Raw genomic sequence first — 12307 nt, 5'->3', positions numbered from 1 at the left:
GTCCCGTATATGGTGGTGGGGAACACTGTTATTGTATTTGAGTTTATATGTTTTATGTATATGATTTTGCTTTTGTTATAGTTATAGAAATGAAAAAAATATTTATATAAAAAAAGGAGAGTGAAACCAGACACTTAGGTAAGATACGGCTTGCTTTGCAGAAGTAAAATGCCATTAAGCTAGCATTCCAAAGCACGTACTGGGGAGAGGAGACATTAGTCAGAATGTGAGTTCATGGGCCAACTGGCCAATGGGATAGGTAAGGGGGGGATTGGGGAGTGTTACAAGTATAAAGGCTTATACACAATGCTTTTCCGGTGTGAGAGACGGTGATTTTCTAATTGCTCTCTCTCTCGCCCCCTGCTGTTGCAACTGCGCAATAAAGGAACTTCTTTCTCACTTTCACCCCAGACTTTGTAGATTTATTTCTACTATAAGTGGATATTTCCATAACAAATATTACAGAGGTGAGCAGGAGGTGAGAGTGTCTGTGGTTGCCCAAAGTTCATGGATGGGCATTGCCCATCCCTGCTATAAACTATAGATATAAATTAATACGGAGACTATAGGGTGAAAAGTCCTTCTTGCCCTCTGGCTTTGTTCCCATTGATAATAACAACAAAAGTTTGTTCAGTGCTTTATGAATATTCATTCAGATTTACTGAATGTATATTCATATACATTCAATAAATCTTACACATCTTATACTAGGTTGGTCTGCATTATTTCTGTACCTAGGAACGTTCCATTTGGTTTTTTGGACTACAAATCTCAGAATTCTCAATTCTGAGAGTTATACGTGGGAGGCCCACACATACAGATACAGCTTGCTTTTGAACATGAAGCTAGGCCTATGCTAGGCCACAAAGTAACTGAGTTAGGCCTTTCTCCAGATGAGCAAAATTTAAGTAATTGTTTGGTGTGATGTTTTGTTAGTGTGGAGTTGCTTCCATAGATAGTTCAAATATTTGATCTAGGACTCATTTGTGTGTGTGTGTGTGTCTGTGTGTGTGTGTGTGTGTGGTTTGGCAGTCCACAGTACCCACAAACCTCTCCTCCAATTTCCCAATTAGTACAGTAGTGCCCCGTTCCGGATTAACCATTGCTATTCGGAAACACTGCTAAACAGAATAGAAAAACCCATTGGAACGCATTAAACTTCATTTAATGCATTCCAGTGGGCCCCAAACTCACCGTTCAGCGATATTCCTCCATACCGCAGGCATTTTCGCGCCCTCGGTAAGCGAGGGCAGGGCGCGAAAACGCTGCACGTGGCCATTTTGGGTCTTCCGGCGACCATTTTGGAACCGCCGATCAGCTGTTCCCCCGACATCACAATGCGAAGATCGGTAAGCGAAACGCTTACCAATCGTCGCAAAGCGATTTTTGCCCATTGGAACCATCAGTATGTGATCGCATTAGCAATCCCAAAAAACGGATCGCTATGTGAATTCGACGTTAAATGGTGCACTTATTATGCGAGGCACCACTGTAGAATATAAATATCTGACCAAACTCTGGGAGGCAGCAAAGACAGGAGGGCCTGGCATGCTCTGGTCCATAGGGTCACGAAGAGTCAGAAACGACTTAATGACTAAACAACAACAAAATATCTGAGAAATTGGCTGTATAGAGATGTGTGGATGAACAAGGGCACTGCCTAGAAAGGGAGATTAGGGCTAGAGACTTGGGCCATTGGTGAACTTCAGCAGAAACCGGACTCCAGAGAGGCAATGTGTAACAGGTTTCCTGGGCTTGCCTGCCACCATTCTTCAAGGACTCCTAGTGCACACAAGGAGCATGTAGTTTCTCTTTTATTATTTTACTACTTGTGCTTTTTCTTAAAGTATAAAAGAACCCTTGTCAACCTTGACAAGATTCCTCTCAGCCCCCTCTCCCATGACATGTTGTTCTTTTCTGCCATAAAGCAAATTCTCTCTTCGGTGATACTATGAGTGAATGACTTGCAAGAAGTCATATCATCAACAGGCCTCTTGGCTTCATTGTTTTTTATTTGCTATTTACAGGCAGTTCTGCAAACAGATTTCCACCATCTGCAAACCACCTTGGCCTAGGTTTTCCCACAACTGCAATGTTTACCCATGAGAATGTGAATCATTACTTAGAGATAGCCCAAGCTATCTCAAAGACCGCAGCCCCCCTTTATGAGCCTGCTGAAGTCGTAATATCATCCGGAGAAGTCATTTTCTCATTCCCACAACCCTCACATGTGCATTTGGTGGGGGCACGGGAGAAGGCCTTCTCTGTTGCTGCTCCCAGACTCTGGAACTCCCTCCCACAGAAAGCTAGACTGGCCCCATGTTTTCTCTTCCTTCGCAAGCAAAGACCTTTGTCTTCAAGCAGGCTTTCCTAGAGTGACTGGCTGCCTGTATGGGGTTTTTTAATGGATTGTTGTACCTTAATGTTTATAGGGACGTGGTGGCGCTGTGGGTTAAAACTGCAGAAGCCTCTGTGATGCAATGTCAGAAGACCAGCAGTCGTAAGATCAAATCCATGTGACGGAGTGAGCTCCTGTCGCTTGTCCCAGCTCCTGCAAACCTACCAGTTCGAAAGCATGCAAATACAAGTAGATAAACAGGTACCACCTTAGTGGGAAGGTAACGGTGTTCCATGTCTAGTCACACTGGCCACATGACCATGGAAACTGTCTTTGGACAAACGCTGGCTCTATAGCTTGGGAACGGGGATGAGCACCACGCCCTAGAGTCAGACACGACTGAACTAAATGTCAAGGGGAACCTTTATCTTTACCTTACTGTTTTGAATGTCTTTTTGGTGTTGCATATCTATTTTGTATGGTATTCATTTGATCTTCTTTAGTATTTGTTCACTCACTGTTGTTAGTTTCAATATTATCTTTTAATGATGTAAGCCGCCTAGTACCGCCGTGGTAAAAACAAACAAACAAGCATTCATCTTTGGGATCGCATCAAACTGTGGATAGCTTCACTCATTGGCTAATTACACTAAAACATTTGTCCCTAATTACTGTGCATGGATGTACGAGAGAGACAGTGAAGAAAGCTGAGAGGAAAAAAAAATTGATTCATTTGAAACGTGGTATTGGATTAGAGTTTTGGGGATACTGCAAACTGCCTAAAAGACAAACAACTAAGTTCTAGGACAAATTGAGCTTGAGCTTATTATGGAAGAATGTTTAAACTGAGGCTATTATTTATTTTATTTTATTTTATTTATTTGATTTATACCCCGCCCATCTGGTCTAAAAGACCACTCTAGGCGGCTAACAATATAGTAAAAACAGTTAGACTTTGGACACGTCATGACAACACAAGATGATTGTGCTATGAAAAATGGAAGGCAGCAGGAAAAGACAAACATTGAATGTGAGGTAGCTTGACTTCTTCAAAGAAACAACCTTTAATTTGCCAGAGCTGAGTACTGCTGCTAATGACAGGACATGCTATTGCTCCTTAGTGTATAGGGTCACCATAAGTAAGAGACAACATGATGGTGCAAAAACACCAGCATACCGAGCAGAGGCTTGGAAATCTTATAGTTTGGGACTACAGCTCCCAGAATCCCCTGACCTGCAATAGCCATAGATGACAGCACAGTCTTCTTCAAGACTGTGATGGGACTGACCACCTGATTTGTTGAAGAGTCAGATCAATGGTTCCCTGTTCACAGACATTGATTGGCTGCTACAGTTGGCATGGAGACAGCTGAGGCCAAAGAGAAACACAGCTCCTTGATGTCAGAATGAGGTCACAATTTGGACTGGTTTTTGTTTCTTTGCAAACCAAGAGGCAGTTAACAGTTGGACTCAGTATTAACACAGTCAGGATGGATCTTTGTGATAGGAAAGAAAAAAGGTGTGTGTGTGTTTGGCGGGGAATGTACTGACCTTCGAGAACCACTGTGGTATGTGATTGGTCCCCTGCTTGGGCCACTGGGAAGTAGGAATGGCAAACCACTCCAGGACTATCTCACATACCTCAAAGACTATCTTAGCGTCCCTGTAAGTCAGAAGGGATTTGGTGATGATCACCTTAAATTTTAACATGGGGGGGAGGGTTTATAGAAAAAGTTGCTACTGTGTACAGTATATCTTATATGGGCAGTTCTTGGGGTTTCAACATACGGGTGTGCTTCAGAGATCTCATTTTGCTAGAGCTTCCAAAGTAAAATTTTAGACCTCAGGTCCCAGAACCCTTGAGGCAGGATGGTGAATTACCATACAGTGTGGAAAAGTCTGGGAATTGTCTTTTTCCCCACACTCTGCTTCTGTCCATGAGTTTGAGCAATGGGATGGCTTTATCTAAGGGGGAAAAATGCAGCCATCTTCCACAAATGTCAGATTGTAAAACAGGGAATGCCAGTATATTACTCCATGAAGTGCCCTTTCAGCTGTGGTTTCCTTCCATCATTTGCTGTCTTGAGTAAGGTCTTTCTTTTTCTTCTTGCCTTGCCATCAGGTGGAGGAAAGCAGTTGGTCTGGGGTCTTGTACAAGGACAACAAATTCATTTGACTCCACCAAAGTAAATGTTGGGATCCCTGAGAGACATGTTTGCAGGATTTTCTTCCTCAGGTGTCACAATAACTAGGCCAGTCCTGTGCACTCTCCACCTTGATTTCCACAGGCCACAACACTGATGATTTCAAATCTCTTTCCATTCATCAACACTCTTTATTGTTATCCACAGATTTGATGAGGGAACAAGGCTAAATATATGTTACCATTTGTTATTGCAGCCAAGAAAGAAGAGAGAATACACCTATTTGGTGGAGAAATGTGATGTTTTCTTAACCGACAGGAAAAAGGAACTCCCCACATCAATGGGACAATCCTTTCATGTAGTTTTTAGGTGCTCTGTCCTAAAACCGTTCGTGTAAAAATTGCAGCACCATTTTATTTGGGAGGGTACCTCTTGAGTCCAGGGTACAGAAGTAGCCATGGGGTGCTAATCTTATCCATGTACCCTTTTCTAAAAGGCAAAACAATTTGATTTTACCTGTAGCTCTTTTTCATTTCAGATGGGTCATTTCTGCAAAGAGCAAAGAGGAGAGGACATACCCACCCCCACACTGACAGCACTGGTATAATTTATTTGCATTCTAATTTCTTTTAAATTTTGTACAGCTGCCCACTCACATCTAATACTTAACAATTGCCTCCCGCTAGACCCAGAAGGAAAAACTGTACTTTCTAGGATGTGTGGCAACTTGAGAAAGCCATGGATGATTGGAAGAAGAGAACGCTGACAACCCAAGTAAGGAACTTCATTTAGATACTATATATGCAGCTACGCCAGTTGTTAAAAGGTTATGCCTGTGCAAGACCCAATGTGATGTAGCGCAGTCATTCTCAAACTTTTTCAACTGGCGGCTCCCTTAATTACTGGCCACTTGTCAGGGCTCCCCCATTATGATACTTTGGGTGAGTGGGGGAGAAGAGATTGTACTTCCATGGAAGTCAAAAAAAATTGGAAACCTAAGGTTTGGAAATGAAGAAGAAAGCAAAGAGAAAGATGTCTAGAGGAAAGAGAGGAAGAAAAGGAAGGGAGGTGTGGGGGAGGAATACAGACAGGCATTGAGGGAATGAGGCCAAGGTAAAGGCAAGGGTAGGGGTTCTGGGGAGCTCTCCTGACCTGGACTGCCCCCCCATAGCTGGTGAGAGGATGGAGTCCCCTCCCAATTAGGAACCTGGGCCTTGAACCGCACCCCATCCAGGGCCAGCAGCAGCCCTTTGTGCTTGCTGCCTCTGACCCCTCTTGCTGGGCTGCCTTGGCTAGGTTTGCCAATGCCTTGGGGCAGTGGTTCTTAACCTTTTTGAAAGACACGCCCCCTTGAGCCATTGAGGAAGTTATCATCACCCCCCTCCTCACAGCGGCGGCATCAGATCCGCTGCCAGCACCAGCTGCTCTGGATCTGCCTCCCAGATCCGCTGCCAGCACCACAGCTGTAGTCACCTTCCCAGGTTTGGCTCACTCCATCGCCCCTATATCGCTCCCCTTCTGTTCCTTCGCCCCCACGTCACCCCTTTTCTTCCACCCCCCCAAAATGAAATCAGCCCCTGGGGGGCGATATTGCCCAGGTTAAGAACCACTGCCCTAGGACACCACGACACAGTTTGGGAACCACTGATGTAGTGGACAGAAGGGTGGACTTTGTCAGCTCTTGGACTTGTTCCACATTAACTTATAGTGACATTAAGTTACATCCACTTCTTTGACATGGCTCTTCCCTTGGTTTCATAATTTATAATGGGGAAAGGGCAGCTGCTTTTCTAAGTTCAATCATCACACCCAAATGGCTCTTCAAGAAACAAAAATCGAATCGAACCACCACTGTCAGGCTGCTCGGTACGAATGTACAAAAGAACCTCTGTATATGTATCATCAAAAAGCACAAAAGAGCACATTTTCAAATAAATTCTAGGTGCTAATTAAACCATAACAATGCAAAAATGACCACAGTTAAAAGTATCACCTGCTTCTGTATTTGTAGAATTTCAATAGACAACCACTGTGCATTGCTTCACCCTGCTGAGATCCATTATGCAACCATTTCATCTGTGTGCTGACTCAGTCTGCTCTCCGCTGAAGGTCTGTGCTCTGCAGTCTTTATATTCACACCAGATTTGGGCTACGCAGGGCTTCCATTAAAGAAAAGACCTAAAACAGAGAGCTGTCTACTGTAAAGGAGGTCACACAGCCACTCTCGTATGTAACAAGGCTGAGCGTTATTGCCTGGTGTCCTAGAGCAGTGGTCCCCAACCATGGGCCTCCAGATGTTCTTGGACTTCAACACCCAGAAATCCTGGCCAGCAGAGGTGGTGGTGAAGGCTGCTGGGAGTTGTAGTCCAAGAACATCTGGAGGCCCAAGGTTGGGGACCACTGTCCTAGAGCAACCATTAGGGCCAGCAGGGCCTCTCAGCGCTGATATCCTTTTCGGAGGCCTTCCATTTGAGGTAGCGGGTTTAAGAGCCTTCCTTTCAACTACAGTATAGCCATATTTAGGCTCATTCCCTCATGACACTGTGAACACACCCAGAGAGGCTTGTCTTGTCCCGTCCACTCTGCCAACCTGCTGTTCATGGTTTCAGCAGGAAGTCTGGAGAGGAGAAAAGTCCTGTTCACACCTAGGTTCTAGGTGTCACTCCTCTCCCGTCACTCCTTGACACTTTGATTTCTGAAGTGCCAAAAGCCCTATTCAGCCATTGTTCTCCGTGATACTCTGAATACATTTAGTGGGAAGAGGTTAGCCTTGCTCCCTTTGTCACTGCATTCTACAAGGATACAGCAGTGGGTCTGAAGAAGAGAGATTCCTTACACATAAGCAAGAACTTTAGAAATCTGGGTTCTTGCTCACCTGTCTGTCCTACATATCAACAGATCTCTTCCCTTCCACCCATGCCGTGTAACTATGAGGAACACAAAAATGATGGGATGGGGATACTTGTCTCCCTCCAACCATGTTAATCTACTGACTGCCAAAATCCTCCTGTGGAAATTTACACATTGTAGAAGAAATTATATCAACTGCAGTGGCAGAAGCAGAAATTCAAGCAAGCTAATCGTTTGTTAGTAGCTCCTGATTAGAGTCTCATGAGTAGCTGTTAACCAAAGCAATATGCTGTTGGATTGCTGGTTGGGAGCAATCCAACAGCAGATGGCATTGATTCCCTTACACCATTTATTCTTACAGAAGAGGATTCTTGCAGTTACATACAAGGTGCCAGAGGATTTGCACCAAAGACTATGATAGCAGAGCCCAAAATGTTTCATAAATAGAACTATAGTGCCACCCAGAGAATGGCCTGGGATAAAGTAGCCAACCAGCTTGTCAGCCTAGCTGGACAAGGTGATCTGGGAAGCCATCAAGAACCTGGCTGGCCTTATAAAACATTTGTTTCAGACCTGTGTCCTCAGGCTGAGCAGCTCATCATTGTCACCAGGTTTCATTCTTATATGCTTTCAAGTTGAAATTAATGGGTAGTGACAGGCTTAAGCAGGGATTCAAACCCAAGCCTTCTGAGTTCTAGTCCATTACTCTGTCCACTACACACCATTCAGGGTATCTCATCACCATCATAATAGCCATAAAATAACAGCTTTCCTTCCTCTGAATCATTTTTGTGTTTTTCCCCCCAAATGTAATTGTATACCCAAAATGTGTACCTTCTTCTGTCCCACCCCCAGGAGGAGATTTTGATTTCTGCCCAGCCTTACTACACGCCTGACTGTTTGCCCCTCTGAGCTTTGTTCGCCTCTATTCAGCTTTATTCAGCTGTTCTACAGCGGGATAGAGAACGTTTAGCGTTCCTGGTGTTTTTATTTATTTATTTATTTGTTTGTTTGTTTGTTTGTTTGTTCGTTCGTTCGTTCGTTCGTTCGTTCGTTCGTTCGTTCGTTTGTTTATATGCCGCCCACTCTACCCAAAGGTCTCTGGGCGGCTTAAAACAATTAAAATTCAATACAATAAAATATAAAATGATTAAAATACAATTAAAATACGATTAAAATACAATTAAAATTGCCATCATCAAGACCCACAGTTAATGTTATTTTGGCCTTCAACTCCAGAAAAGCCCATGGTTAGGGTCTGAATCCTTTTGGACAATTTCCTTTTGTAAAGGGCAATTGGATGAAAGACAATTGCACGGGTGGTGTATTCGGTTTTATGCGTGTCCACTGCATGTTACAATACATGTCCAGTCACTTCCGCAATTGTTTGCATGACTGACTGAGGGTTTGAGAGCCGGCAACATGTGAAACCTGCCTGTGTGGCTGCCCTTCAGTGCCTCATAAAATCCAACAGGATTCTCATTTTTCCACTTTGTGGGTTTTTGTTTTTTTTTACTCTAAGGATTCATTTTGAAGTGCATCTTGGTATAAGTTTTTGGAGATGAGATGGGCCTTGCAACATTCAGGAGAACCTAATCCCAAAAGGTAGTGGGGGTGCAATCTATGCAGTGGTATAGCAGAGGCAGATCTGCTCAGAATTCATCAAGGTCGCATTGTTCACCCTGCTTACATGCCAGAGAAATAATGAATGTCCAGAAACTGTGCAAGCATACTGGTGGCACAGTTGAGCATACAGATGATGGCAGAGCATTGTTTCAAAAAACACCCAAGTGAAATCTAGTTTATATTATGGAGAAATACTGATACAGCTAATTGGCAGAAGCTCCAAACAGGTCCGAGAAAGAGGATGACACCTTTTCTCTTTCCCCCACTCCCAGAATCTTAGGTTCTGTCCTCCAGTCAGCAGGCCACCCTGGAGAGTGAATCTGGGCATGCAAATGTGTGGGTGATGTAGTGAATCATATTCATATTCAATAGATAGTAAGGATACAGTGGTGCTAATCACATGGTCATCCCCTCTGTACTTGTTTCCATTTTACAAAAGTAGAATTATCCACAAGCTTGGATCTTAAATATTGTATTGAGATGCAAGTCCCACTGAATTTATACAGGTGGACCAGCCCCCTATAGTACCCACGTGGATAAATAGTAAGGAGGTCTAATGTAGTAGGCAGCAATATTCCTCTCTGTGCCAAGTGATTAAGATGGCATGAATGCCTAAGTGACTGCTGAACACTGGCAGGATGTTAGCGTTAACGGAAGTTACTAGAGGAAGATGTTCAACTTGTTTAGCCCAGATATTCCGGGATGATACATTCAAAAATGATAAGGTGTATCCAGATTGGGCATGTGTTATACTTTAATGTTGAACACTGTCATACTTTGATGTCTAGTTTTGTTATCAGTTTCCTCCTTAGTGTGATGTTTTGTTAGTGTGGAGTTGCTTCCAGAGAAAGTTCAAATATTTGATCTAGGACTCATTTGTTTGTCTTTTTGGCATTCCACAGTACCCACAAACCTCTACTCCAATTTGCCAATTATTAGAATATAAATATCTGAGAAGTTGGCTATGGATGAACAGAGGCACTGCCCGGAAAGGGAGATGAGGGCTAGAGACTTGGCCCATTGGTGAACTTCAGCAGAAACCAGACTCCAGAGGGGCAACGTGCAACAGGTCTCCTCCTGGGATTGCCTGCCGCCATTCTTCAGGGACTCCTAGTGCACACAAGGAGCATGTAGTTTCTCTCTCTTTTATTATTGTACAGCTTGTGCTTTTTTTCCTACTGTCTTTTGTCCCTTTAATAAAGTTGTGTGGCTTTTCGTCTCTTGCTGTGCTCATTTTCACCAAATTCCCAATGCACCCTTGTCAACCTTGGCAGGACCACCCCCAGCTGGATTCCTCTCACCACCTCACCCCCCATGACATGTTATCTACTTACAAGCAGCTTCTGACTTGGGTGATGCCATGAATAAGTGACCTGTAAAAAAAATCCTATCATCAGCAGGCCTTGTGGTTTCATTGCTTTTCGTTTACTGTTGGCAGGCAGTTCTGCAAACAGATTTCAGTTTTCTGTACACTGTGTCATGCTATGTTTACTCACAACTGCAACCATCACCCATGAGAAGATGAATCTATGGCAGTGGTTCCCAACCTAGGGTAACCCAAGTGTTCTTGGACTGCAGCTCCCTGAAACATGTGAAGTGGAAAACATTAATCATTTAAATGGCACCTTGTCTGAAAAGGCTTCATACTTATTAAATGCATTTAGCTACATTTCTCTCCTGTCTTTCCTCCAATGAGCTCAAGATGGCATAAATCTCTCTCCTGATTATCCTCCTAGCAGGCCTGAGAGGTGGGTCATACTATGAGAGAATAACTGGCCCCAGGTCATTCAGTGAGTTTCATGGTCCGGGGGGGGGGGGGTGCATGAACTTGGCTCTCTGAAGTCCCAGTTCAGCACTGTAACTCCCCTTCTCCTTCCTCTCCTACTGGAACTGGTTCAATCTGAAATAGAAAGAAAGGATTGTTAGCACTAATTGTCCGTATTTGTCCCCTTTGATTATCTACTTGATTCTTTTTTAAAAAAGTTATATATTGAATTGTTCTTTGTTTCTGTTGCACTTACCGTCCTGTTCCTCCCCCCCCCCCCCCAGTTATTCTCGCCCTTCCCTTATTTTGCTTCCCACCTTTTATGGCCCCTACGGGTCCATTCAAAAAGTGCATTTCCTGCACAAATAAGCTCCCAGTCTCTGACGGCCCTAAGCCCTGCTTGTTTTGTTTGGGAGAGTCTCATCTACCATCTGGTTGCCCTCATTGTAAAGACTTCACAAAACAAGTGATAAAGCTCCGTCAGCAGAGACTCAGGTCTTTCCTCTGGGACCAATCCCTTTGCCCTCCAGCCAAGATGGAAAGTTCCCAGACTACACAGTTACTGGCTCCGTCGGCTGTCACCTCTCCAGTTCAATCTCCCAAGCAAAAACTGGTCAAATCTAAATCATCCACCTCAACTGCCCACTCCACACCAACTTCTAAGTCTGTTTCTAAATCGGAAACAACCAAATCGAAAAACATATCCAAGAAATCGTCTTCATCTGAACAACTGTCGGTACAGATGACTCCTCCCTTCCTCCTTAAATTTTATTTCTTCAGACATGGACACAAATTCAAACTGTAACGCATTAACATTTATTGTGGGAACATCAATAAAACTGTTTGCATCAAACCAAACATGGTCTCACTCCTCTTCTTTAACAAATGGGTTCTCATAACTAATGTTCCATGGTCCCAGTTGATCTCCTGGCTGTTAGCCATTCACCGTCGTCCCTGTTGATAACGGCAACAAGGGCATGGTGGTGTATCCCATGTATTCTTCCCACCTTGCATGTTCCTCCGATTCCATGTATTCTCATTTCCAAGGCCCTTGCCTCTTCACCATCTCCTGCACTTGCCATTCAAAGTCTCTTTTATCCTTGGCCCCCTTTAAGGAACCCACACCAACTGCCTCTGAGGAAACTGTCACTCCTAAACTTCCATTCCTTTTCCCCTCCTCCGATGGAATGGATGGCGCTATCCTTGCTCATAATTACCTTTTCCATTAATATTATCTTGAATGATCAGTGGTAACATTGTGAATATTTCATTCTCAATATGTGGTGAAAGTGTTTTAAGTTTCTGCGTTTTCTGAATTTTATAACTTCTTGGTCTTTACTCACCCTCTCAGTTCATGACAGTCTTAGCCTCCTGTCCAGTATCATTAGAATCGTTTATTTGGGCAGAACCAGTTTAAAGAAATGGCTCTTCTACTACCAGCTTGCATGCCCTGAGCTTTCACACAATCATAGAGTTGTAGAGGTTGAAGAGGTAATAAAGATCACTGAGTGCAACCCCTTGACAAAGCAGTAACTGCACAGCTGGCAGACAGACATCCAACCTTCATCTATGTTAATTCGTAGC

General features: G+C 43.7%; 1 long non-coding RNA gene across 2 annotated transcripts; it reads left to right on the top strand.

Moving 5' to 3' along the window:
* The first annotated feature begins 1239 nt into the window (after positions 1-1239).
* Positions 1240-8298, top strand: LOC110086343 (uncharacterized). Of its 2 annotated transcripts, XR_013537469.1 has the most exons (4): positions 1240-2599; positions 5021-5083; positions 5169-5256; positions 6494-8298. It is a non-coding gene; the product is annotated as an uncharacterized LOC110086343 (long non-coding RNA). The 2 variants fall into 2 exon arrangements; XR_013537468.1 differs by lacking the exon at positions 1240-2599 and having other exon boundaries at positions 2667-5083.
* The last annotated feature ends 4009 nt before the right edge of the window (positions 8299-12307 follow it).

The sequence above is a fragment of the Pogona vitticeps genome, chromosome 6 (genome assembly GCF_051106095.1).
Source record: "Pogona vitticeps strain Pit_001003342236 chromosome 6, PviZW2.1, whole genome shotgun sequence".
NCBI lineage: Eukaryota > Metazoa > Chordata > Lepidosauria > Squamata > Agamidae > Pogona > Pogona vitticeps.
This window is presented reverse-complemented; position numbering and strand designations above follow the sequence as displayed.